Genomic DNA, 27,987 nt, shown 5'->3' with positions numbered 1-27,987 from the left:
AAATATTTCGAAATACGAAAATCTTCCGAATTTTTCAAAGTCAAAACCGCTTGAAAATATTACTTAGTTTGAAATACCATGAAATATTTCTAAGTACGAAAATCTTCGGAATTTTTTAAAGTCAAAACCGTTTGAAAATATTACTAAGTTTAATACCATAAAATATTTCTAAGGACGAAAATCTTCTGAATTTTTCAAAGTCAATACTGCTTGAAAATATTTCTAAGTTTGAAATACCATGAAGTATTTCTAAGTACGAAAATCTTCTCAATTTTTCAAAATCAAAACAGTTTAAAAATATTACTAAGTTTGAAATGCCATGAAATATTTCGAAATACGAAAATCTTCCGAATTTTTCAAAGTCAAAACCGTTTGAAAATATTACTAAGTTAGAAATACCATGAAATATTTCTAAGTACGAAAATCTTCTGAATTTTTCAAAGTCAAAACCGTTTGAAAATATTACTAAGTTTGAAATACCATGAAATATTTCTAAGTACGAAAATCTTCTGAATTTTTTAAAGTCAAAACCGTTTGAAAATATTACTAAGTTTGAAATACCATGAAATATTTCTAAGTACGAAAATCTTCTGAATTTTTTAAAGTCAATACCGCTTGAAAATATTTCTAAGTTTGAAATACCATAAAATATTTCTAAGTTCGAAAATCTTCTGAATTTTTTAAAGTCAAAACCGTTTGAAAATATTACTAAGTTAGAAATACCATAAAATATTTCTAAGTTCGAAAATCTTCTGAATTTTTCAAAGTCAATACCGCTTGAAAATATTTCTAAGTTTGAAATACCATGAAATATTTCTAAGTACAAAAATCTTCGGAATTTTTCAAAGTCAAAACCGTTTGAAAATATTACTAAGTTTGAAATACCATGAAATATTTCTAAGTACGAAAATCATCTGAATTTTTCATAGTCAAAACTGTTTGAAAATATTACTAAGTTTGAAATACCATGAAATATTTCTAAGTACGAAAATCTTCTGAATTTTTCAAAGTCAATACCGCTTGAAAATATTTCTAAGTTTGAAATACCATGAAATATTTCTAAGTACGAAAATCTTCTGAATTTTTCAGTCAATACCGCTTGAAAATATTTCTAAGTTTGAAATACCATGAAATATTTCAAAGTACAAAAATCTTCGGAATTTTTCAAAGTCAAAACCGTTTGAAAATATTACTAAGTTTGAAATACCATGAAATATTTCTAAGTACGAAAATCTTCTGAATTTTTCATAGTCAAAACCGTTTGAAAATATTACTAAGTTTGAAATACCATGAAATATTTCTAAGTACGAAAATCTTCTGAATTTTTCAAAGTCAATACCGCTTGAAAATATTTCTAAGTTTGAAATACCATGAAATATTTCTAAGTACAAAAATCTTCGGAATTTTTCAAAATCAAAACCGTTTGAAAATATTACTAAGTTTGAAATACCATAAAATATTTCTAAGTACGAAAATCTTCTGAATTTTTCAAAGTCAATATCGCTTGAAAATATTTCTAAGTTTGAAATACCATGAAATATTTCTAAGTACGAAAATCTTCTGAATTTTTTCAAGTCAAAACCGTTTGAAAATATTACTAAGTTTGAAATACCATGAAATATTTCTAAGTACGAAAATCTTCAGAATTTTTCAAAGTCAATACCGCTTGAAAATATTTCTATGTTTGAAATACCATGAAATATTTCTAAGTACAAAAATCTTCGGAATTTTTCAAAGTCAAAACCGTTTGAAAATATTACTAAGTTTGAAATACCATGAAATATTTCTAAGTACGAAAATCTTCTGAATTTTTCAAAGTCAAAACCGTTTGAAAATATTACTAAGTTTGACATACCATGAAATATTTCGAAATACGAAAATCTTCCGAATTTTTCAAAGTCAAAACCGCTTGAAAATATTACTTAGTTTGAAATACCATAAAATATTTCTAAGTACGAAAATCTTCGGAATTTTTTAAAGTCAAAACCGTTTGAAAATATTACTAAGTTTAATACCATAAAATATTTCTAAGGACGAAAATCTTCTGAATTTTTCAAAGTAAATACTGCTTGAAAATATTTCTAAGTTTGAAATACCATGAAATATTTCTAAGTACGAAAATCTTCTGAATTTTTCAAAGTCAATACCGCTTGAAAATATTTCTAAGTTTGAAATACCATGAAATATTTCTAAGTACAAAAATCTTCGGAATTTTTCAAAGTCAAAACCGTTTGAAAATATTACTAAGTTTGAAATACCATGAAATATTTCTAAGTACGAAAATCTTCTGAATTTTTCATAGTCAAAACCGTTTGAAAATATTACTAAGTTTGAAATACCATGAAATATTTCTAAGTACGAAAATCTTCTGAATTTTTCAAAGTCAATACCGCTTGAAAATATTTCTAAGTTTGAAATACCATTAAATATTTCTAAGTACAAAAATCTTCGGAATTTTTCAAAGTCAATACCGCTTGAAAATATTTCTAAGTTTGAAATACCATGAAATATTTCTAAGTACGAAAATCTTCTGAATTTTTTAAAGTCAAAACCGTTTGAAAATATTACTAAGTTAGAAATACCATGAAATATTTCTAAGTACGAAAATCTTCTGAATTTTTCAAAGTCAAAACCGTTTGAAAATATTACTAAGTTTGAAATACCATGAAATATTTCTAAGTACGAAAATCTTCTGAATTTTTCAAAGTCAATACCGCTTGAAAATATTACTAAGTTTGAAATACCATGAAATATTTCTAAGTACAAAAATCTTCTGAATTTTTTAAAGTCAATACCGCTTGAAAATATTTCTAAGTTTGAAATACCATAAAATATTTTTAAGTTCGAAAATCTTCTGAATTTTTTAAAGTCAAAACCGTTTGAAAATATTACTAAGTTAGAAATATCATGAAATATTTCTAAGTACGAAAATCTTCTGAATTTTTTAAAGTCAAAACCGTTTGAAAATATTACTAAGTTTGAAATATCATGAAATATTTCTAAGTTCGAAAATCTTCTGAATTTTTTAAAGTCAAAACCGTTTGAAAATATTACTAAGTTAGAAATACCATGAAATATTTCTAAGTACGAAAATCTTCTGAATTTTTTAAAGTCAATACCGCTAGAAAATATTTCTATGTTTGAAATACCATGAAATATTTCTAAGGACGAAAATCTTCTGAATTTTTCAAAGTCAATACTGCTTGAAAATATTTCTAAGTTTGAAATACCATGAAATATTTCTAAGTACGAAAATCTTCTGAATTTTTCAGTCAATACCGCTTGAAAATATTTCTAAGTTTGAAATACCATGAAATATTTCTAAGTACAAAAATCTTCGGAATTTTTCAAAGTCAAAACCGTTTGAAAATATTACTAAGTTTGAAATACCATGAAATATTTCTAAGTACGAAAATCTTCTGAATTTTTCATAGTCAAAACCGTTTGAAAATATTACTAAGTTTGAAATACCATGAAATATTTCTAAGTACGAAAATCTTCTGAATTTTTCAAAGTCAAAACCGTTTGAAAATATTACTAAGTTTGACATACCATGAAATATTTCGAAATACGAAAATCTTCCGAATTTTTCAAAGTCAAAACCGCTTGAAAATATTACTTAGTTTGAAATACCATAAAATATTTCTAAGTACGAAAATCTTCAGAATTTTTTAAAGTCAAAACCGTTTGAAAATATTACTAAGTTTAATACCATAAAATATTTCTAAGGACGAAAATCTTCTGAATTTTTCAAAGTAAATACTGCTTGAAAATATTTCTAAGTTTGAAATACCATGAAATATTTCTAAGTACGAAAATCTTCTGAATTTTTCAAAGTCAATACCGCTTGAAAATATTTCTAAGTTTGAAATACCATGAAATATTTCTAAGTACAAAAATCTTCGGAATTTTTCAAAGTCAAAACCGTTTGAAAATATTACTAAGTTTGAAATACCATGAAATATTTCTAAGTACGAAAATCTTCTGAATTTTTCATAGTCAAAACCGTTTGAAAATATTACTAAGTTTGAAATACCATGAAATATTTCTAAGTACGAAAATCTTCTGAATTTTTCAAAGTCAATACCGCTTGAAAATATTTCTAAGTTTGAAATACCATTAAATATTTCTAAGTACAAAAATCTTCGGAATTTTTCAAAGTCAATACCGCTTGAAAATATTTCTAAGTTTGAAATACCATGAAATATTTCTAAGTACGAAAATCTTCTGAATTTTTTAAAGTCAAAACCGTTTGAAAATATTACTAAGTTTGAAATACCATGAAATATTTCTAAGTACGAAAATCTTCTGAATTTTTTAAAGTCAAAACCGTTTGAAAATATTACTAAGTTTGAAATACCATGAAATATTTCTAAGTACGAAAATCTTCTGAATTTTTCAAAGTCAATACCGCTTGAAAATATTACTAAGTTTGAAATACCATGAAATATTTCTAAGTACAAAAATCTTCTGAATTTTTTAAAGTCAATACCGCTTGAAAATATTTCTAAGTTTGAAATACCATAAAATATTTTTAAGTTCGAAAATCTTCTGAATTTTTTAAAGTCAAAACCGTTTGAAAATATTACTAAGTTAGAAATATCATGAAATATTTCTAAGTACGAAAATCTTCTGAATTTTTTAAAGTCAAAACCGTTTGAAAATATTACTAAGTTTGAAATATCATGAAATATTTCTAAGTACGAAAATCTTCTGAATTTTTCAAAGTCAATACCGCTTGAAAATATTTCTATGTTTGAAATACCATGAAATATTTCTAAGTTCGAAAATCTTCTGAATTTTTCAAAGTCAAAACCGTTTGAAAATATTACTAAGTTTGACATACCATGAAATATTTCTAAGTACGAAAATCTTCTGAATTTTTCAAAGTCAAAACCGTTTAAAAATATTACTAAGTTTGAAATACTATGAAATATTTCTAAGTACGAAAATCTTCTGAATTTTTCAAAGTCAATACCGCTTAAAAATATTTCTATGTTTGAAATACCATGAAATATTTCTAAGTTCGAAAATCTTCTGAATTTTTCAAAGTCAAAACCGTTTGAAAATATTACTAAGTTAGAAATACCATGAAATATTTCTAAGTACGAAAATCTTCTGAATTTTTCAAAGTCAAAACCGTTTGAAAATATTACTAAGTTTGAAATACCATGAAATATTTCTAAGTACGAAAATCTGAATTTTTTAAAGTCAATACCGCTTGAAAATATTTCTAAGTTTGAAATACCATAAAATATTTCTAAGTTCGAAAATCTTCTGAATTTTTCAAAGTCAAAACCGTTTGAAAATATTACTAAGTTTGAAATACCATGAAATATTTCTAAGTACGAAAATCTTCCGAATTTTTCAAAGTCAAAACCGTTTGAAAATATTACTAAGTTTGAAATACCATGAAATATTTCTAAGTACGAAAATCTTCTGAATTTTTCAAAGTCAATACCGCTTGAAAATATTTCTATGTTTGAAATACCATGAAATATTTCTAAGTTCGAAAATCTTCTGAATTTTTCAAAGTCAAAACCGTTTGAAAATATTACTAAGTTTGACACACCATGAAATATTTCTAAGTACGAAAATCTTCTGAATTTTTCAAAGTCAATACAGCTGGAAAATATTTCTAAGTTTGAAATACCATGAAATATTTCTAAGTACAAAAATCTTCGGAATTTTTCAAAGTCAAAACCGTTTGAAAATATTACTAAGTTTGAAATACCATAAAATATTTCTAAGTACGAAAATCTTCTGAATTTTTCAAAGTCAATACCGCTTGAAAATATTTCTAAGTTTGAAATACCATGAAATATTTCTTAGTACGAAAATCTTCTGAATTTTTTAAAGTCAAAACCGTTTGAAAATATTACTAAGTTTGAAAAACCATGAAATATTTCTAAGGACGAAAATCTTCTGAATTTTTCAAAGTCAATACCGCTTGAAAATATTTCTAAGTTTGAAATACCATGAAATATTTCTAAGTACGAAAATCTTCTGAATTTTTTAAAGTCAAAACCGTTTGAAAATATTACTAAGTTAGAAATACCATGAAATATTTCTAAGTACGAAAATCTTCTGAATTTTTCAAAGTCAAAACCGTTTGAAAATATTACTAAGTTTGAAATACCATGAAATATTTCTAAGTACGAAAATCTTCTGAATTTTTCAAAGTCAATACCGCTTGAAAATATTACTAAGTTTGAAATACCATGAAATATTTCTAAGTACGAAAATCTTCTGAATTTTTTAAAGTCAATACCGCTTGAAAATATTTCTAAGTTTGAAATACCATAAAATATTTTTAAGTTCGAAAATCTTCTGAATTTTTTAAAGTCAAAACCGTTTGAAAATATTACTAAGTTAGAAATATCATGAAATATTTCTAAGTACGAAAATCTTCTGAATTTTTTAAAGTCAAAACCGATTGAAAATATTACTAAGTTTGAAATACCATAAAATATTTCTAAGTACGAAAATCTTCCGAATTTTTCAAAGTCAAAACCGCTTGAAAATATTACTTAGTTTGAAATACCATAAAATATTTCTAAGTACGAAAATCTTCGGAATTTTTTAAAGTCAAAACCGTTTGAAAATATTACTAAGTTTAATACCATAAAATATTTCTAAGGACGAAAATCTTCTGAATTTTTCAAAGTAAATACTGCTTGAAAATATTTCTAAGTTTGAAATACCATGAAATATTTCTAAGTACGAAAATCTTCTGAATTTTTCAAAGTCAATACCGCTTGAAAATATTTCTAAGTTTGAAATACCATGAAATATTTCTAAGTACAAAAATCTTCGGAATTTTTCAAAGTCAAAACCGTTTGAAAATATTACTAAGTTTGAAATACCATGAAATATTTCTAAGTTCGAAAATCTTCTGAATTTTTTAAAGTCAAAACCGATTGAAAATATTACTAAGTTTGAAATACCATAAAATATTTCTAAGTACGAAAATCTTCCGAATTTTTCAAAGTCAAAACCGCTTGAAAATATTACTTAGTTTGAAATACCATAAAATATTTCTAAGTACGAAAATCTTCGGAATTTTTTAAAGTCAAAACCGTTTGAAAATATTACTAAGTTTAATACCATAAAATATTTCTAAGGACGAAAATCTTCTGAATTTTTCAAAGTCAATACCGCTTGAAAATATTTCTAAGTTTGAAATACCATGAAATATTTCTAAGTACGAAAATCTTCTGAATTTTTTAAAGTCAAAACCGTTTGAAAATATTACTAAGTTAGAAATACCATGAAATATTTCTAAGTACGAAAATCTTCTGAATTTTTCAAAGTCAAAACCGTTTGAAAATATTACTAAGTTTGAAATACCATGAAATATTTCTAAGTACGAAAATCTTCTGAATTTTTCAAAGTCAATACCGCTTGAAAATATTACTAAGTTTGAAATACCATGAAATATTTCTAAGTACGAAAATCTTCTGAATTTTTTAAAGTCAATACCGCTTGAAAATATTTCTAAGTTTGAAATACCATAAAATATTTTTAAGTTCGAAAATCTTCTGAATTTTTTAAAGTCAAAACCGTTTGAAAATATTACTAAGTTAGAAATATCATGAAATATTTCTAAGTACGAAAATCTTCTGAATTTTTTAAAGTCAAAACCGATTGAAAATATTACTAAGTTTGAAATACCATAAAATATTTCTAAGTACGAAAATCTTCCGAATTTTTCAAAGTCAAAACCACTTGAAAATATTACTTAGTTTGAAATACCATAAAATATTTCTAAGTACGAAAATCTTCGGAATTTTTTAAAGTCAAAACCGTTTGAAAATATTACTAAGTTTAATACCATAAAATATTTCTAAGGACGAAAATCTTCTGAATTTTTCAAAGTAAATACTGCTTGAAAATATTTCTAAGTTTGAAATACCATGAAATATTTCTAAGTACGAAAATCTTCTGAATTTTTCAAAGTCAATACCGCTTGAAAATATTTCTAAGTTTGAAATACCATGAAATATTTCTAAGTACAAAAATCTTCGGAATTTTTCAAAGTCAAAACCGTTTGAAAATATTACTAAGTTTGAAATACCATGAAATATTTCTAAGTTCGAAAATCTTCTGAATTTTTTAAAGTCAAAACCGATTGAAAATATTACTAATTTTGAAATACCATAAAATATTTCTAAGTACGAAAATCTTCCGAATTTTTCAAAGTCAAAACCGCTTGAAAATATTACTTAGTTTGAAATACCATAAAATATTTCTAAGTACGAAAATCTTCGGAATTTTTTAAAGTCAAAACCGTTTGAAAATATTACTAAGTTTAATACCATAAAATATTTCTAAGGACGAAAATCTTCTGAATTTTTCAAAGTAAATACTGCTTGAAAATATTTCTAAGTTTGAAATACCATGAAATATTTCTAAGTACGAAAATCTTCTGAAATTTTCAAAGTCAATACCGCTTGAAAATATTTCTAAGTTTGAAATACCATGAAATATTTCTAAGTACAAAAATCTTCGGAATTTTTCAAAGTCAAAACCGTTTGAAAATATTACTAAGTTTGAAATACCATGAAATATTTCTAAGTACGAAAATCTTCTGAATTTTTCATAGTCAAAACCGTTTGAAAATATTACTAAGTTTGAAATACCATGAAATATTTCTAAGTACGAAAATCTTCTGAATTTTTCAAAGTCAATACCGCTTGAAAATATTTCTAAGTTTGAAATACCATTAAATATTTCTAAGTACAAAAATCTTCGGAATTTTTCAAAGTCAATACCGCTTGAAAATATTTCTAAGTTTGAAATACCATGAAATATTTCTAAGTACGAAAATCTTCTGAATTTTTTAAAGTCAAAACCGTTTGAAAATATTACTAAGTTTGAAATACCATGAAATATTTCTAAGTACGAAAATCTTCTGAATTTTTTAAAGTCAAAACCGTTTGAAAATATTACTAAGTTTGAAATACCATGAAATATTTCTAAGTACGAAAATCTTCTGAATTTTTCAAAGTCAATACCGCTTGAAAATATTACTAAGTTTGAAATACCATGAAATATTTCTAAGTACAAAAATCTTCTGAATTTTTTAAAGTCAATACCGCTTGAAAATATTTCTAAGTTTTAAATACCATAAAATATTTTTAAGTTCGAAAATCTTCTGAATTTTTTAAAGTCAAAACCGTTTGAAAATATTACTAAGTTAGAAATATCATGAAATATTTCTAAGTACGAAAATCTTCTGAATTTTTTAAAGTCAAAACCGTTTGAAAATATTACTAAGTTTGAAATATCATGAAATATTTCTAAGTACGAAAATCTTCTGAATTTTTCAAAGTCAATACCGCTTGAAAATATTTCTATGTTTGAAATACCATGAAATATTTCTAAGTTCGAAAATCTTCTGAATTTTTCAAAGTCAAAACCGTTTGAAAATATTACTAAGTTTGACATACCATGAAATATTTCTAAGTACGAAAATCTTCTGAATTTTTCAAAGTCAAAACCGTTTGAAAATATTACTAAGTTTGAAATACTATGAAATATTTCTAAGTACGAAAATCTTCTGAATTTTTCAAAGTCAATACCGCTTAAAAATATTTCTATGTTTGAAATACCATGAAATATTTCTAAGTTCGAAAATCTTCTGAATTTTTCAAAGTCAAAACCGTTTGAAAATATTACTAAGTTAGAAATACCATGAAATATTTCTAAGTACGAAAATCTGAATTTTTTAAAGTCAATACCGCTTGTAAATATTTCTAAGTTTGAAATACCATAAAATATTTCTAAGTTCGAAAATCTTCTGAATTTTTCAAAGTCAAAACCGTTTGAAAATATTACTAAGTTTGAAATACCATGAAATATTTCTAAGTACGAAAATCTTCTGAATTTTTTAAAGTCAAAACCGTTTGAAAATATTACTAAGTTAGAAATACCATGAAATATTTCTAAGTACGAAAATCTTCTGAATTTTTCAAAGTCAATACCGCTTAAAAATATTTCTATGTTTGAAATACCATGAAATATTTCTAAGTTCGAAAATCTTCTGAATTTTTCAAAGTCAAAACCGTTTGAAAATATTACTAAGTTAGAAATACCATGAAATATTTCTAAGTACGAAAATCTGAATTTTTCAAAGTCAAAACCGTTTGAAAATATTACTAAGTTTGAAATACCATGAAATATTTCTAAGTACGAAAATCTTCTGAATTTTTCAAAGTCAATACCGCTTGAAAATATTACTAAGTTTGAAATACCATGAAATATTTCTAAGTACAAAAATCTTCTGAATTTTTTAAAGTCAATACCGCTTGAAAATATTTCTAAGTTTGAAATACCATAAAATATTTTTAAGTTCGAAAATCTTCTGAATTTTTCAAAGTCAATACCGCTTGAAAATATTACTAAGTTTGACATACCATGAAATATTTCGAAATACGAAAATCTTCCGAATTTTTCAAAGTCAAAACCGCTTGAAAATATTACTTAGTTTGAAATACCATAAAATATTTCTAAGTACGAAAATCTTCGGAATTTTTTAAAGTCAATACCGCTTGATAATATTACTAAGTTTGAAATACCATGAAATATTTCTAAGTACAAAAATCTTCTGAATTTTTTAAAGTCAATACCGCTTGAAAATATTACTAAGTTTGAAATACCATGAAATATTTCTAAGTACGAAAATCTTCTGAATTTTTCAAAGTCAATACCGCTTGAAAATATTACTAAGTTTGACATACCATGAAATATTTCGAAATACGAAAATCTTCCGAATTTTTCAAAGTCAAAACCGCTTGAAAATATTACTTAGTTTGAAATACCATAAAATATTTCTAAGTACGAAAATCTTCGGAATTTTTTAAAGTCAAAACCGTTTGAAAATATTACTAAGTTTAATACCATAAAATATTTCTAAGGACGAAAATCTTCTGAATTTTTCAAAGTAAATACTGCTTGAAAATATTTCTAAGTTTGAAATACCATGAAATATTTCTAAGTACGAAAATCTTCTGAATTTTTCAAAGTCAATACCGCTTGAAAATATTTCTAAGTTTGAAATACCATGAAATATTTCTAAGTACAAAAATCTTCGGAATTTTTCAAAGTCAAAACCGTTTGAAAATATTACTAAGTTTGAAATACCATGAAATATTTCTAAGTACGAAAATCTTCTGAATTTTTCATAGTCAAAACCGTTTGAAAATATTACTAAGTTTGAAATACCATGAAATATTTCTAAGTACGAAAATCTTCTGAATTTTTCAAAGTCAATACCGCTTGAAAATATTTCTAAGTTTGAAATACCATTAAATATTTCTAAGTACGAAAATCTTCGGAATTTTTTAAAGTCAAAACCGTTTGAAAATATTACTAAGTTTAATACCATAAAATATTTCTAAGGACGAAAATCTTCTGAATTTTTCAAAGTAAATACTGCTTGAAAATATTTCTAAGTTTGAAATACCATGAAATATTTCTAAGTACGAAAATCTTCTGAATTTTTCAAAGTCAATACCGCTTGAAAATATTTCTAAGTTTGAAATACCATGAAATATTTCTAAGTACAAAAATCTTCGGAATTTTTCAAAGTCAAAACCGTTTGAAAATATTACTAAGTTTGAAATACCATGAAATATTTCTAAGTTCGAAAATCTTCTGAATTTTTTAAAGTCAAAACCGATTGAAAATATTACTAAGTTTGAAATACCATAAAATATTTCTAAGTACGAAAATCTTCCGAATTTTTCAAAGTCAAAACCGCTTGAAAATATTACTTAGTTTGAAATACCATAAAATATTTCTAAGTACGAAAATCTTCGGAATTTTTTAAAGTCAAAACCGTTTGAAAATATTACTAAGTTTAATACCATAAAATATTTCTAAGGACGAAAATCTTCTGAATTTTTCAAAGTCAATACCGCTTGAAAATATTTCTAAGTTTGAAATACCATGAAATATTTCTAAGTACGAAAATCTTCTGAATTTTTTAAAGTCAAAACCGTTTGAAAATATTACTAAGTTAGAAATACCATGAAATATTTCTAAGTACGAAAATCTTCTGAATTTTTCAAAGTCAAAACCGTTTGAAAATATTACTAAGTTTGAAATACCATGAAATATTTCTAAGTACGAAAATCTTCTGAATTTTTCAAAGTCAATACCGCTTGAAAATATTACTAAGTTTGAAATACCATGAAATATTTCTAAGTACGAAAATCTTCTGAATTTTTTAAAGTCAATACCGCTTGAAAATATTTCTAAGTTTGAAATACCATAAAATATTTTTAAGTTCGAAAATCTTCTGAATTTTTTAAAGTCAAAACCGTTTGAAAATATTACTAAGTTAGAAATATCATGAAATATTTCTAAGTACGAAAATCTTCTGAATTTTTTAAAGTCAAAACCGATTGAAAATATTACTAAGTTTGAAATACCATAAAATATTTCTAAGTACGAAAATCTTCCGAATTTTTCAAAGTCAAAACCGCTTGAAAATATTACTTAGTTTGAAATACCATAAAATATTTCTAAGTACGAAAATCTTCGGAATTTTTTAAAGTCAAAACCGTTTGAAAATATTACTAAGTTTAATACCATAAAATATTTCTAAGGACGAAAATCTTCTGAATTTTTCAAAGTAAATACTGCTTGAAAATATTTCTAAGTTTGAAATACCATGAAATATTTCTAAGTACGAAAATCTTCTGAATTTTTCAAAGTCAATACCGCTTGAAAATATTTCTAAGTTTGAAATACCATGAAATATTTCTAAGTACAAAAATCTTCGGAATTTTTCAAAGTCAAAACCGTTTGAAAATATTACTAAGTTTGAAATACCATGAAATATTTCTAAGTTCGAAAATCTTCTGAATTTTTTAAAGTCAAAACCGATTGAAAATATTACTAAGTTTGAAATACCATAAAATATTTCTAAGTACGAAAATCTTCCGAATTTTTCAAAGTCAAAACCGCTTGAAAATATTACTTAGTTTGAAATACCATAAAATATTTCTAAGTACGAAAATCTTCGGAATTTTTTAAAGTCAAAACCGTTTGAAAATATTACTAAGTTTAATACCATAAAATATTTCTAAGGACGAAAATCTTCTGAATTTTTCAAAGTAAATACTGCTTGAAAATATTTCTAAGTTTGAAATACCATGAAATATTTCTAAGTACGAAAATCTTCTGAAATTTTCAAAGTCAATACCGCTTGAAAATATTTCTAAGTTTGAAATACCATGAAATATTTCTAAGTACAAAAATCTTCGGAATTTTTCAAAGTCAAAACCGTTTGAAAATATTACTAAGTTTGAAATACCATGAAATATTTCTAAGTACGAAAATCTTCTGAATTTTTCATAGTCAAAACCGTTTGAAAATATTACTAAGTTTGAAATACCATGAAATATTTCTAAGTACGAAAATCTTCTGAATTTTTCAAAGTCAATACCGCTTGAAAATATTTCTAAGTTTGAAATACCATTAAATATTTCTAAGTACAAAAATCTTCGGAATTTTTCAAAGTCAATACCGCTTGAAAATATTTCTAAGTTTGAAATACCATGAAATATTTCTAAGTACGAAAATCTTCTGAATTTTTTAAAGTCAAAACCGTTTGAAAATATTACTAAGTTTGAAATACCATGAAATATTTCTAAGTACGAAAATCTTCTGAATTTTTTAAAGTCAAAACCGTTTGAAAATATTACTAAGTTTGAAATACCATGAAATATTTCTAAGTACGAAAATCTTCTGAATTTTTCAAAGTCAATACCGCTTGAAAATATTACTAAGTTTGAAATACCATGAAATATTTCTAAGTACAAAAATCTTCTGAATTTTTTAAAGTCAATACCGCTTGAAAATATTTCTAAGTTTTAAATACCATAAAATATTTTTAAGTTCGAAAATCTTCTGAATTTTTCAAAGTCAATACCGCTTGAAAATATTTCTATGTTTGAAATACCATGAAATATTTCTAAGTTCGAAAATCTTCTGAATTTTTCAAAGTCAAAACCGTTTGAAAATATTACTAAGTTTGACATACCATGAAATATTTCTAAGTACGAAAATCTTCTGAATTTTTCAAAGTCAAAACCGTTTGAAAATATTACTAAGTTTGAAATACTATGAAATATTTCTAAGTACGAAAATCTTCTGAATTTTTCAAAGTCAATACCGCTTAAAAATATTTCTATGTTTGAAATACCATGAAATATTTCTAAGTTCGAAAATCTTCTGAATTTTTCAAAGTCAAAACCGTTTGAAAATATTACTAAGTTAGAAATACCATGAAATATTTCTAAGTACGAAAATCTGAATTTTTTAAAGTCAATACCGCTTGTAAATATTTCTAAGTTTGAAATACCATAAAATATTTCTAAGTTCGAAAATCTTCTGAATTTTTCAAAGTCAAAACCGTTTGAAAATATTACTAAGTTTGAAATACCATGAAATATTTCTAAGTACGAAAATCTTCTGAATTTTTCAAAGTCAAAACCGTTTGAAAATATTACTAAGTTTGAAATACCATGAAATATTTCTAAGTACGAAAATCTTCTGAATTTTTCAAAGTCAATACCGCTTGAAAATATTTCTATGTTTGAAATACCATGAAATATTTCTAAGTTCGAAAATCTTCTGAATTTTTCAAAGTCAAAACCGTTTGAAAATATTACTAAGTTTGACACACCATGAAATATTTCTAAGTACGAAAATCTTCTGAATTTTTCAAAGTCAAAACCGTTTGAAAATATTACTAAGTTTGAAATACCATGAAATATTTCTAAGTACGAAAATCTTCTGAATTTTTCAAAGTCAATACAGCTGGAAAATATTTCTAAGTTTGAAATACCATGAAATATTTCTAAGTACAAAAATCTTCGGAATTTTTCAAAGTCAAAACCGTTTGAAAATATTACTAAGTTTGAAATACCATAAAATATTTCTAAGTACGAAAATCTTCTGAATTTTTCAAAGTCAATACCGCTTGAAAATATTTCTAAGTTTGAAATACCATGAAATATTTCTTAGTACGAAAATCTTCTGAATTTTTTAAAGTCAAAACCGTTTGAAAATATTACTAAGTTTGAAATACCATGAAATATTTCTAAGGACGAAAATCTTCTGAATTTTTCAAAGTCAATACCGCTTGAAAATATTTCTAAGTTTGAAATACCATGAAATATTTCTAAGTACGAAAATCTTCTGAATTTTTTAAAGTCAAAACCGTTTGAAAATATTACTAAGTTAGAAATACCATGAAATATTTCTAAGTACGAAAATCTTCTGAATTTTTCAAAGTCAATACCGCTTGAAAATATTACTAAGTTTGAAATACCATGAAATATTTCTAAGTACGAAAATCTTCTGAATTTTTTAAAGTCAATACCGCTTGAAAATATTTCTAAGTTTGAAATACCATAAAATATTTTTAAGTTCGAAAATCTTCTGAATTTTTTAAAGTCAAAACCGTTTGAAAATATTACTAAGTTAGAAATATCATGAAATATTTCTAAGTACGAAAATCTTCTGAATTTTTTAAAGTCAAAACCGATTGAAAATATTACTAAGTTTGAAATACCATGAAATATTTCTAAGTACGAAAATCTTCTGAATTTTTCAAAGTCAATACCGCTTGAAAATATTACTAAGTTTGACATACCATGAAATATTTCGAAATACGAAAATCTTCCGAATTTTTCAAAGTCAAAACCGCTTGAAAATATTACTTAGTTTGAAATACCATAAAATATTTCTAAGTACGAAAATCTTCGGAATTTTTTAAAGTCAAAACCGTTTGAAAATATTACTAAGTTTAATACCATAAAATATTTCTAAGGACGAAAATCTTCTGAATTTTTCAAAGTAAATACTGCTTGAAAATATTTCTAAGTTTGAAATACCATGAAATATTTCTAAGTACGAAAATCTTCTGAATTTTTCAAAGTCAATACCGCTTGAAAATATTTCTAAGTTTGAAATACCATGAAATATTTCTAAGTACAAAAATCTTCGGAATTTTTCAAAGTCAAAACCGTTTGAAAATATTACTAAGTTTGAAATACCATGAAATATTTCTAAGTACGAAAATCTTCTGAATTTTTCATAGTCAAAACCGTTTGAAAATATTACTAAGTTTGAAATACCATGAAATATTTCTAAGTACGAAAATCTTCTGAATTTTTCAAAGTCAATACCGCTTGAAAATATTTCTAAGTTTGAAATACCATTAAATATTTCTAAGTACAAAAATCTTCGGAATTTTTCAAAGTCAATACCGCTTGAAAATATTTCTAAGTTTGAAATACCATGAAATATTTCTAAGTACGAAAATCTTCTGAATTTTTCAAAGTCAAAACCGTTTGAAAATATTACTAAGTTTGAAATACCATGAAATATTTCTAAGTACGAAAATCTTCTGAATTTTTCAAAGTCAATACCGCTTGAAAATATTACTAAGTTTGAAATACCATGAAATATTTCTAAGTACAAAAATCTTCTGAATTTTTTAAAGTCAATACCGCTTGAAAATATTTCTAAGTTTGAAATACCATAAAATATTTTTAAGTTCGAAAATCTTCTGAATTTTTTAAAGTCAAAACCGTTTGAAAATATTACTAAGTTAGAAATATCATGAAATATTTCTAAGTACGAAAATCTTCTGAATTTTTTAAAGTCAAAACCGTTTGAAAATATTACTAAGTTTGAAATATCATGAAATATTTCTAAGTACGAAAATCTTCTGAATTTTTCAAAGTCAATACCGCTTGATAATATTTCTATGTTTGAAATACCATGAAATATTTCTAAGTTCGAAAATCTTCTGAATTTTTCAAAGTCAAAACCGTTTGAAAATATTACTAAGTTTGACAAACCATGAAATATTTCTAAGTACGAAAATCTTCTGAATTTTTCAAAGTCAAAACCGTTTGAAAATATTACTAAGTTTGAAATACCATGAAATATTTCTAAGTACGAAAATCTTCTGAATTTTTCAAAGTCAATACCGCTTGAAAATATTTCTATGTTTGAAATACCATGAAATATTTCTAAGTTCGAAAATCTTCTGAATTTTTCAAAGTCAAAACCGTTTGAAAATATTACTAAGTTTGACATACCATGAAATATTTCTAAGTACGAAAATCTTCTGAATTTTTCAAAGTCAATACCGCTTGAAAATATTTCTAAGTTTGAAATACCATGAAATATTTCTAAGTACAAAAATCTTCGGAATTTTTCAAAATCAAAACCGTTTGAAAATATTACTAAGTTTGAAATACCATAAAATATTTCTAAGTACGAAAATCTTCTGAATTTTTCAAAGTCAATATCGCTTGAAAATATTTCTAAGTTTGAAATACCATGAAATATTTCTAAGTACGAAAATCTTCTGAATTTTTCAAAGTCAAAACCGTTTGAAAATATTACTAAGTTTGAAATACCATGAAATATTTCTAAGTACGAAAATCTTCTGAATTTTTCAAAGTCAATACCGCTTGAAAATATTACTAAGTTTGAAATACCATGAAATATTTCTAAGTACAAAAATCTTCTGAATTTTTTAAAGTCAATACCGCTTGAAAATATTTCTAAGTTTGAAATACCATAAAATATTTTTAAGTTCGAAAATCTTCTGAATTTTTTAAAGTCAAAACCGTTTGAAAATATTACTAAGTTAGAAATATCATGAAATATTTCTAAGTACGAAAATCTTCTGAATTTTTTAAAGTCAAAACCGTTTGAAAATATTACTAAGTTTGAAATATCATGAAATATTTCTAAGTACGAAAATCTTCTGAATTTTTCAAAGTCAATACCGCTTGATAATATTTCTATGTTTGAAATACCATGAAATATTTCTAAGTTCGAAAATCTTCTGAATTTTTCAAAGTCAAAACCGTTTGAAAATATTACTAAGTTTGACAAACCATGAAATATTTCTAAGTACGAAAATCTTCTGAATTTTTCAAAGTCAAAACCGTTTGAAAATATTACTAAGTTTGAAATACCATGAAATATTTCTAAGTACGAAAATCTTCTGAATTTTTCAAAGTCAATACCGCTTGAAAATATTTCTATGTTTGAAATACCATGAAATATTTCTAAGTTCGAAAATCTTCTGAATTTTTCAAAGTCAAAACCGTTTGAAAATATTACTAAGTTTGACATACCATGAAATATTTCTAAGTACGAAAATCTTCTGAATTTTTCAAAGTCAATACCGCTTGAAAATATTTCTAAGTTTGAAATATCATGAAATATTTCTAAGTACAAAAATCTTCGGAATTTTTCAAAATCAAAACCGTTTGAAAATATTACTAAGTTTGAAATACCATAAAATATTTCTAAGTACGAAAATCTTCTGAATTTTTCAAAGTCAATATCGCTTGAAAATATTTCTAAGTTTGAAATACCATGAAATATTTCTAAGTACGAAAATCTTCTGAATTTTTTAAAGTCAAAACCGTTTGAAAATATTACTAAGTTTGAAATACCATGAAATATTTCTAAGTTCGAAAATCTTCAGAATTTTTCAAAGTCAATACCGCTTGAAAATATTTCTATGTTTGAAATACCATGAAATATTTCTAAGTACAAAAATCTTCGGAATTTTTCAAAGTCAAAACCGTTTGAAAATATTACTAAGTTTGAAATACCATGAAATATTTCTAAGTACGAAAATCTTCTGAATTTTTCAAAGTCAAAACCGTTTGAAAATATTACTAAGTTTGAAATACCATGAAATATTTCTAAGTACGAAAATCTTCTGAATTTTTTAAAGTCAATACCGCTTGAAAATATTTCTAAGTTTGAAATACCATAAAATATTTCTAAGTTCGAAAATCTTCTGAATTTTTTAAAGTCAAAACCGTTTGAAAATATTACTAAGTTAGAAATACCATGAAATATTTCTAAGTACGAAAATCTTCTGAATTTTTTAAAGTCAATACCGCTAGAAAATATTTCTATGTTTGAAATACCATGAAATATTTCTAAGGACGAAAATCTTCTGAATTTTTCAAAGTCAATACTGCTTGAAAATATTTCTAAGTTTGAAATATCATGAAATATTTCTAAGTACGAAAATCTTCTGAATTTTTCAAAGTCAATACCGCTTGATAATATTTCTATGTTTGAAATACCATGAAATATTTCTAAGTTCGAAAATCTTCTGAATTTTTCAAAGTCAAAACCGTTTGAAAATATTACTAAGTTTGACAAACCATGAAATATTTCTAAGTACGAAAATCTTCTGAATTTTTCAAAGTCAAAACCGTTTGAAAATATTACTAAGTTTGAAATACCATGAAATATTTCTAAGTACGAAAATCTTCTGAATTTTTCAAAGTCAATACCGCTTGAAAATATTTCTATGTTTGAAATACCATGAAATATTTCTAAGTTCGAAAATCTTCTGAATTTTTCAAAGTCAAAACCGTTTGAAAATATTACTAAGTTTGACATACCATGAAATATTTCTAAGTACGAAAATCTTCTGAATTTTTCAAAGTCAATACCGCTTGAAAATATTTCTAAGTTTGAAATACCATGAAATATTTCTAAGTACAAAAATCTTCGGAATTTTTCAAAATCAAAACCGTTTGAAAATATTACTAAGTTTGAAATACCATAAAATATTTCTAAGTACGAAAATCTTCTGAATTTTTCAAAGTCAATATCGCTTGAAAATATTACTAAGTTTGAAATACCATAAAATATTTCTAAGTACGAAAATCTTCTGAATTTTTCAAAGTCAATATCGCTTGAAAATATTTCTAAGTTTGAAATACCATGAAATATTTCTAAGTACGAAAATCTTCTGAATTTTTCAAAGTCAAAACCGTTTGAAAATATTACTAAGTTTGAAATACCATGAAATATTTCTAAGTACGAAAATCTTCTGAATTTTTCAAAGTCAATACCGCTTGAAAATATTACTAAGTTTGAAATACCATGAAATATTTCTAAGTACAAAAATCTTCTGAATTTTTTAAAGTCAATACCGCTTGAAAATATTTCTAAGTTTGAAATACCATAAAATATTTTTAAGTTCGAAAATCTTCTGAATTTTTTAAAGTCAAAACCGTTTGAAAATATTACTAAGTTAGAAATATCATGAAATATTTCTAAGTACGAAAATCTTCTGAATTTTTTAAAGTCAAAACCGTTTGAAAATATTACTAAGTTTGAAATATCATGAAATATTTCTAAGTACGAAAATCTTCTGAATTTTTCAAAGTCAATACCGCTTGATAATATTTCTATGTTTGAAATACCATGAAATATTTCTAAGTTCGAAAATCTTCTGAATTTTTCAAAGTCAAAACCGTTTGAAAATATTACTAAGTTTGACAAACCATGAAATATTTCTAAGTACGAAAATCTTCTGAATTTTTCAAAGTCAAAACCGTTTGAAAATATTACTAAGTTTGAAATACCATGAAATATTTCTAAGTACGAAAATCTTCTGAATTTTTCAAAGTCAATACCGCTTGAAAATATTTCTATGTTTGAAATACCATGAAATATTTCTAAGTTCGAAAATCTTCTGAATTTTTCAAAGTCAAAACCGTTTGAAAATATTACTAAGTTTGACATACCATGAAATATTTCTAAGTACGAAAATCTTCTGAATTTTTCAAAGTCAATACCGCTTGAAAATATTTCTAAGTTTGAAATATCATGAAATATTTCTAAGTACAAAAATCTTCGGAATTTTTCAAAATCAAAACCGTTTGAAAATATTACTAAGTTTGAAATACCATAAAATATTTCTAAGTACGAAAATCTTCTGAATTTTTCAAAGTCAATATCGCTTGAAAATATTTCTAAGTTTGAAATACCATGAAATATTTCTAAGTACGAAAATCTTCTGAATTTTTTAAAGTCAAAACCGTTTGAAAATATTACTAAGTTTGAAATACCATGAAATATTTCTAAGTTCGAAAATCTTCAGAATTTTTCAAAGTCAATACCGCTTGAAAATATTTCTATGTTTGAAATACCATGAAATATTTCTAAGTACAAAAATCTTCGGAATTTTTCAAAGTCAAAACCGTTTGAAAATATTACTAAGTTTGAAATACCATGAAATATTTCTAAGTACGAAAATCTTCTGAATTTTTCAAAGTCAAAACCGTTTGAAAATATTACTAAGTTTGAAATACCATGAAATATTTCTAAGTACGAAAATCTTCTGAATTTTTTAAAGTCAATACCGCTTGAAAATATTTCTAAGTTTGAAATACCATAAAATATTTCTAAGTTCGAAAATCTTCTGAATTTTTTAAAGTCAAAACCGTTTGAAAATATTACTAAGTTAGAAATACCATGAAATATTTCTAAGTACGAAAATCTTCTGAATTTTTTAAAGTCAATACCGCTAGAAAATATTTCTATGTTTGAAATACCATGAAATATTTCTAAGGACGAAAATCTTCTGAATTTTTCAAAGTCAATACTGCTTGAAAATATTTCTAAGTTTGAAATATCATGAAATATTTCTAAGTACGAAAATCTTCTGAATTTTTCAAAGTCAATACCGCTTGATAATATTTCTATGTTTGAAATACCATGAAATATTTCTAAGTTCGAAAATCTTCTGAATTTTTCAAAGTCAAAACCGTTTGAAAATATTACTAAGTTTGACAAACCATGAAATATTTCTAAGTACGAAAATCTTCTGAATTTTTCAAAGTCAAAACCGTTTGAAAATATTACTAAGTTTGAAATACCATGAAATATTTCTAAGTACGAAAATCTTCTGAATTTTTCAAAGTCAATACCGCTTGAAAATATTTCTATGTTTGAAATACCATGAAATATTTCTAAGTTCGAAAATCTTCTGAATTTTTCAAAGTCAAAACCGTTTGAAAATATTACTAAGTTTGACATACCATGAAATATTTCTAAGTACGAAAATCTTCTGAATTTTTCAAAGTCAATACCGCTTGAAAATATTTCTAAGTTTGAAATACCATGAAATATTTCTAAGTACAAAAATCTTCGGAATTTTTCAAAATCAAAACCGTTTGAAAATATTACTAAGTTTGAAATACCATAAAATATTTCTAAGTACGAAAATCTTCTGAATTTTTCAAAGTCAATATCGCTTGAAAATATTTCTAAGTTTGAAATACCATGAAATATTTCTAAGTACGAAAATCTTCTGAATTTTTTAAAGTCAAAACCGTTTGAAAATATTACTAAGTTTGAAATACCATGAAATATTTCTAAGTTCGAAAATCTTCAGAATTTTTCAAAGTCAATACCGCTTGAAAATATTTCTATGTTTGAAATACCATGAAATATTTCTAAGTACAAAAATCTTCGGAATTTTTCAAAGTCAAAACCGTTTGAAAATATTACTAAGTTTGAAATACCATGAAATATTTCTAAGTACGAAAATCTTCTGAATTTTTCAAAGTCAAAACCGTTTGAAAATATTACTAAGTTTGAAATACCATGAAATATTTCTAAGTACGAAAATCTTCTGAATTTTTTAAAGTCAATACCGCTTGAAAATATTTCTAAGTTTGAAATACCATAAAATATTTCTAAGTTCGAAAATCTTCTGAATTTTTTAAAGTCAAAACCGTTTGAAAATATTACTAAGTTAGAAATACCATGAAATATTTCTAAGTACGAAAATCTTCTGAATTTTTTAAAGTCAATACCGCTAGAAAATATTTCTATGTTTGAAATACCATGAAATATTTCTAAGGACGAAAATCTTCTGAATTTTTCAAAGTCAATACTGCTTGAAAATATTTCTAAGTTTGAAATACCATGAAATATTTCTAAGTACGAAAATCTTCTGAATTTTTCAGTCAATACCGCTTGAAAATATTTCTAAGTTTGAAATACCATGAAATATTTCTAAGTACAAAAATCTTCGGAATTTTTCAAAGTCAAAACCGTTTGAAAATATTACTAAGTTTGAAATACCATGAAATATTTCTAAGTACGAAAATCTTCTGAATTTTTCATAGTCAAAACCGTTTGAAAATATTACTAAGTTTGAAATACCATGAAATATTTCTAAGTACGAAAATCTTCTGAATTTTTCAAAGTCAAAACCGTTTGAAAATATTACTAAGTTTGACATACCATGAAATATTTCGAAATACGAAAATCTTCCGAATTTTTCAAAGTCAAAACCGCTTGAAAATATTACTTAGTTTGAAATACCATAAAATATTTCTAAGTACGAAAATCTTCTGAATTTTTCAAAGTAAATACTGCTTGAAAATATTTCTAAGTTTGAAATACCATGAAATATTTCTAAGTACGAAAATCTTCTGAATTTTTCAAAGTCAATACCGCTTGAAAATATTTCTAAGTTTGAAATACCATGAAATATTTCTAAGTACAAAAATCTTCGGAATTTTTCAAAGTCAAAACCGTTTGAAAATATTACTAAGTTTGAAATACCATGAAATATTTCTAAGTACGAAAATCTTCTGAATTTTTCATAGTCAAAACCGTTTGAAAATATTACTAAGTTTGAAATACCATGAAATATTTCTAAGAACGAAAATCTTCTGAATTTTTCAAAGTCAATACCGCTTGAAAATATTTCTAAGTTTGAAATACCATTAAATATTTCTAAGTACAAAAATCTTCGGAATTTTTCAAAGTCAATACCGCTTGAAAATATTTCTAAGTTTGAAATACCATGAAATATTTCTAAGTACGAAAATCTTCTGAATTTTTTAAAGTCAAAACCGTTTGAAAATATTACTAAGTTTGAAATACCATGAAATATTTCTAAGTACGAAAATCTTCTGAATTTTTCAAAGTCAAAACCGTTTGAAAATATTACTAAGTTTGACAAACCATGAAATATTTCTAAGTACGAAAATCTTCTGAATTTTTCAAAGTCAAAACCGTTTGAAAATATTACTAAGTTTGAAATACCATGAAATATTTCTAAGTACGAAAATCTTCTGAATTTTTCAAAGTCAATACCGCTTGAAAATATTTCTATGTTTGAAATACCATGAAATATTTCTAAGTTCGAAAATCTTCTGAATTTTTCAAAGTCAAAACCGTTTGAAAATATTACTAAGTTTGACATACCATGAAATATTTCTAAGTACGAAAATCTTCTGAATTTTTCAAAGTCAAAACCGTTTGAAAATATTACTAAGTTTGAAATACTATGAAATATTTCTAAGTACGAAAATCTTCTGAATTTTTCAAAGTCAATACCGCTTAAAAATATTTCTATGTTTGAAATACCATGAAATATTTCTAAGTTCGAAAATCTTCTGAATTTTTCAAAGTCAAAACCGTTTGAAAATATTACTAAGTTAGAAATACCATGAAATATTTCTAAGTACGAAAATCTTCTGAATTTTTCAAAGTCAAAACCGTTTGAAAATATTACTAAGTTTGAAATACCATGAAATATTTCTAAGTACGAAAATCTGAATTTTTTAAAGTCAATACCGCTTGAAAATATTTCTAAGTTTGAAATACCATAAAATATTTCTAAGTTCGAAAATCTTCTGAATTTTTCAAAGTCAAAACCGTTTGAAAATATTACTAAGTTTGAAATACCATGAAATATTTCTAAGTACGAAAATCTTCTGAATTTTTTAAAGTCAATACCGCTTGAAAATATTTCTAAGTTTGAAATACCATAAAATATTTCTAAGTTCGAAAATCTTCTGAATTTTTTAAAGTCAAAACCGTTTGAAAATATTACTAAGTTAGAAATACCATGAAATATTTCTAAGTACGAAAATCTTCTGAATTTTTTAAAGTCAATACCGCTAGAAAATATTTCTATGTTTGAAATACCATGAAATATTTCTAAGGACGAAAATCTTCTGAATTTTTCAAAGTCAATACTGCTTGAAAATATTTCTAAGTTTGAAATACCATGAAATATTTCTAAGTACGAAAATCTTCTGAATTTTTCAGTCAATACCGCTTGAAAATATTTCTAAGTTTGAAATACCATGAAATATTTCTAAGTACAAAAATCTTCGGAATTTTTCAAAGTCAAAACCGTTTGAAAATATTACTAAGTTTGAAATACCATGAAATATTTCTAAGTACGAAAATCTTCTGAATTTTTCATAGTCAAAACCGTTTGAAAATATTACTAAGTTTGAAATACCATGAAATATTTCTAAGTACGAAAATCTTCTGAATTTTTCAAAGTCAAAACCGTTTGAAAATATTACTAAGTTTGACATACCATGAAATATTTCGAAATACGAAAATCTTCCGAATTTTTCAAAGTCAAAACCGCTTGAAAATATTACTTAGTTTGAAATACCATAAAATATTTCTAAGTACGAAAATCTTCTGAATTTTTCAAAGTAAATACTGCTTGAAAATATTTCTAAGTTTGAAATACCATGAAATATTTCTAAGTACGAAAATCTTCTGAATTTTTCAAAGTCAATACCGCTTGAAAATATTTCTAAGTTTGAAATACCATGAAATATTTCTAAGTACAAAAATCTTCGGAATTTTTCAAAGTCAAAACCGTTTGAAAATATTACTAAGTTTGAAATACCATGAAATATTTCTAAGTACGAAAATCTTCTGAATTTTTCATAGTCAAAACCGTTTGAAAATATTACTAAGTTTGAAATACCATGAAATATTTCTAAGAACGAAAATCTTCTGAATTTTTCAAAGTCAATACCGCTTGAAAATATTTCTAAGTTTGAAATACCATTAAATATTTCTAAGTACAAAAATCTTCGGAATTTTTCAAAGTCAATACCGCTTGAAAATATTTCTAAGTTTGAAATACCATGAAATATTTCTAAGTACGAAAATCTTCTGAATTTTTTAAAGTCAAAACCGTTTGAAAATATTACTAAGTTTGAAATACCATGAAATATTTCTAAGTACGAAAATCTTCTGAATTTTTCAAAGTCAAAACCGTTTGAAAATATTACTAAGTTTGACAAACCATGAAATATTTCTAAGTACGAAAATCTTCTGAATTTTTCAAAGTCAAAACCGTTTGAAAATATTACTAAGTTTGAAATACCATGAAATATTTCTAAGTACGAAAATCTTCTGAATTTTTCAAAGTCAATACCGCTTGAAAATATTTCTATGTTTGAAATACCATGAAATATTTCTAAGTTCGAAAATCTTCTGAATTTTTCAAAGTCAAAACCGTTTGAAAATATTACTAAGTTTGACATACCATGAAATATTTCTAAGTACGAAAATCTTCTGAATTTTTCAAAGTCAAAACCGTTTGAAAATATTACTAAGTTTGAAATACTATGAAATATTTCTAAGTACGAAAATCTTCTGAATTTTTCAAAGTCAATACCGCTTAAAAATATTTCTATGTTTGAAATACCATGAAATATTTCTAAGTTCGAAAATCTTCTGAATTTTTCAAAGTCAAAACCGTTTGAAAATATTACTAAGTTAGAAATACCATGAAATATTTCTAAGTACGAAAATCTTCTGAATTTTTCAAAGTCAAAACCGTTTGAAAATATTACTAAGTTTGAAATACCATGAAATATTTCTAAGTACGAAAATCTGAATTTTTTAAAGTCAATACCGCTTGAAAATATTTCTAAGTTTGAAATACCATAAAATATTTCTAAGTTCGAAAATCTTCTGAATTTTTCAAAGTCAAAACCGTTTGAAAATATTACTAAGTTTGAAATACCATGAAATATTTCTAAGTACGAAAATCTTCTGAATTTTTCAAAGTCAAAACCGTTTGAAAATATTACTAAGTTTGAAATACCATGAAATATTTCTAAGTACGAAAATCTTCTGAATTTTTCAAAGTCAATACCGCTTGAAAATATTTCTATGTTTGAAATACCATGAAATATTTCTAAGTTCGAAAATCTTCTGAATTTTTCAAAGTCAAAACCGTTTGAAAATATTACTAAGTTTGACACACCATGAAATATTTCTAAGTACGAAAATCTTCTGAATTTTTCAAAGTCAATACAGCTGGAAAATATTTCTAAGTTTGAAATACCATGAAATATTTCTAAGTACAAAAATCTTCGGAATTTTTCAAAGTCAAAACCGTTTGAAAATATTACTAAGTTTGAAATACCATAAAATATTTCTAAGTACGAAAATCTTCTGAATTTTTCAAAGTCAATACCGCTTGAAAATATTTCTAAGTTTGAAATACCATGAAATATTTCTTAGTACGAAAATCTTCTGAATTTTTTAAAGTCAAAACCGTTTGAAAATATTACTAAGTTTGAAATACCATGAAATATTTCTAAGGACGAAAATCTTCTGAATTTTTCAAAGTCAATACCGCTTGAAAATATTTCTAAGTTTGAAATACCATGAAATATTTCTAAGTACGAAAATCTTCTGAATTTTTTAAAGTCAAAACCGTTTGAAAATATTACTAAGTTAGAAATACCATGAAATATTTCTAAGTACGAAAATCTTCTGAATTTTTCAAAGTCAAAACCGTTTGAAAATATTACTAAGTTTGAAATACCATGAAATATTTCTAAGGACGAAAATCTTCTGAATTTTTCAAAGTAAATACTGCTTGAAAATATTTCTAAGTTTGAAATACCATGAAATATTTCTAAGTACGAAAATCTTCTGAATTTTTCAAAGTCAATACCGCTTGAAAATATTTCTAAGTTTGAAATACCATGAAATATTTCTAAGTACAAAAATCTTCGGAATTTTTCAAAGTCAAAACCGTTTGAAAATATTACTAAGTTTGAAATACCATGAAATATTTCTAAGTTCGAAAATCTTCTGAATTTTTTAAAGTCAAAACCGATTGAAAATATTACTAAGTTTGAAATACCATAAAATATTTCTAAGTACGAAAATCTTCCGAATTTTTCAAAGTCAAAACCGCTTGAAAATATTACTTAGTTTGAAATACCATAAAATATTTCTAAGTACGAAAATCTTCGGAATTTTTTAAAGTCAAAACCGTTTGAAAATATTACTAAGTTTAATACCATAAAATATTTCTAAGGA

The sequence above is a fragment of the Parasteatoda tepidariorum genome, chromosome 2, assembly GCF_982258835.1.
Source record: "Parasteatoda tepidariorum strain Cologne lab strain chromosome 2, Ptep-v5.0, whole genome shotgun sequence".
Taxonomy (NCBI): Eukaryota; Metazoa; Arthropoda; class Arachnida; order Araneae; family Theridiidae; genus Parasteatoda; species Parasteatoda tepidariorum.
Note: the sequence above shows the minus strand (reverse complement) of the source record.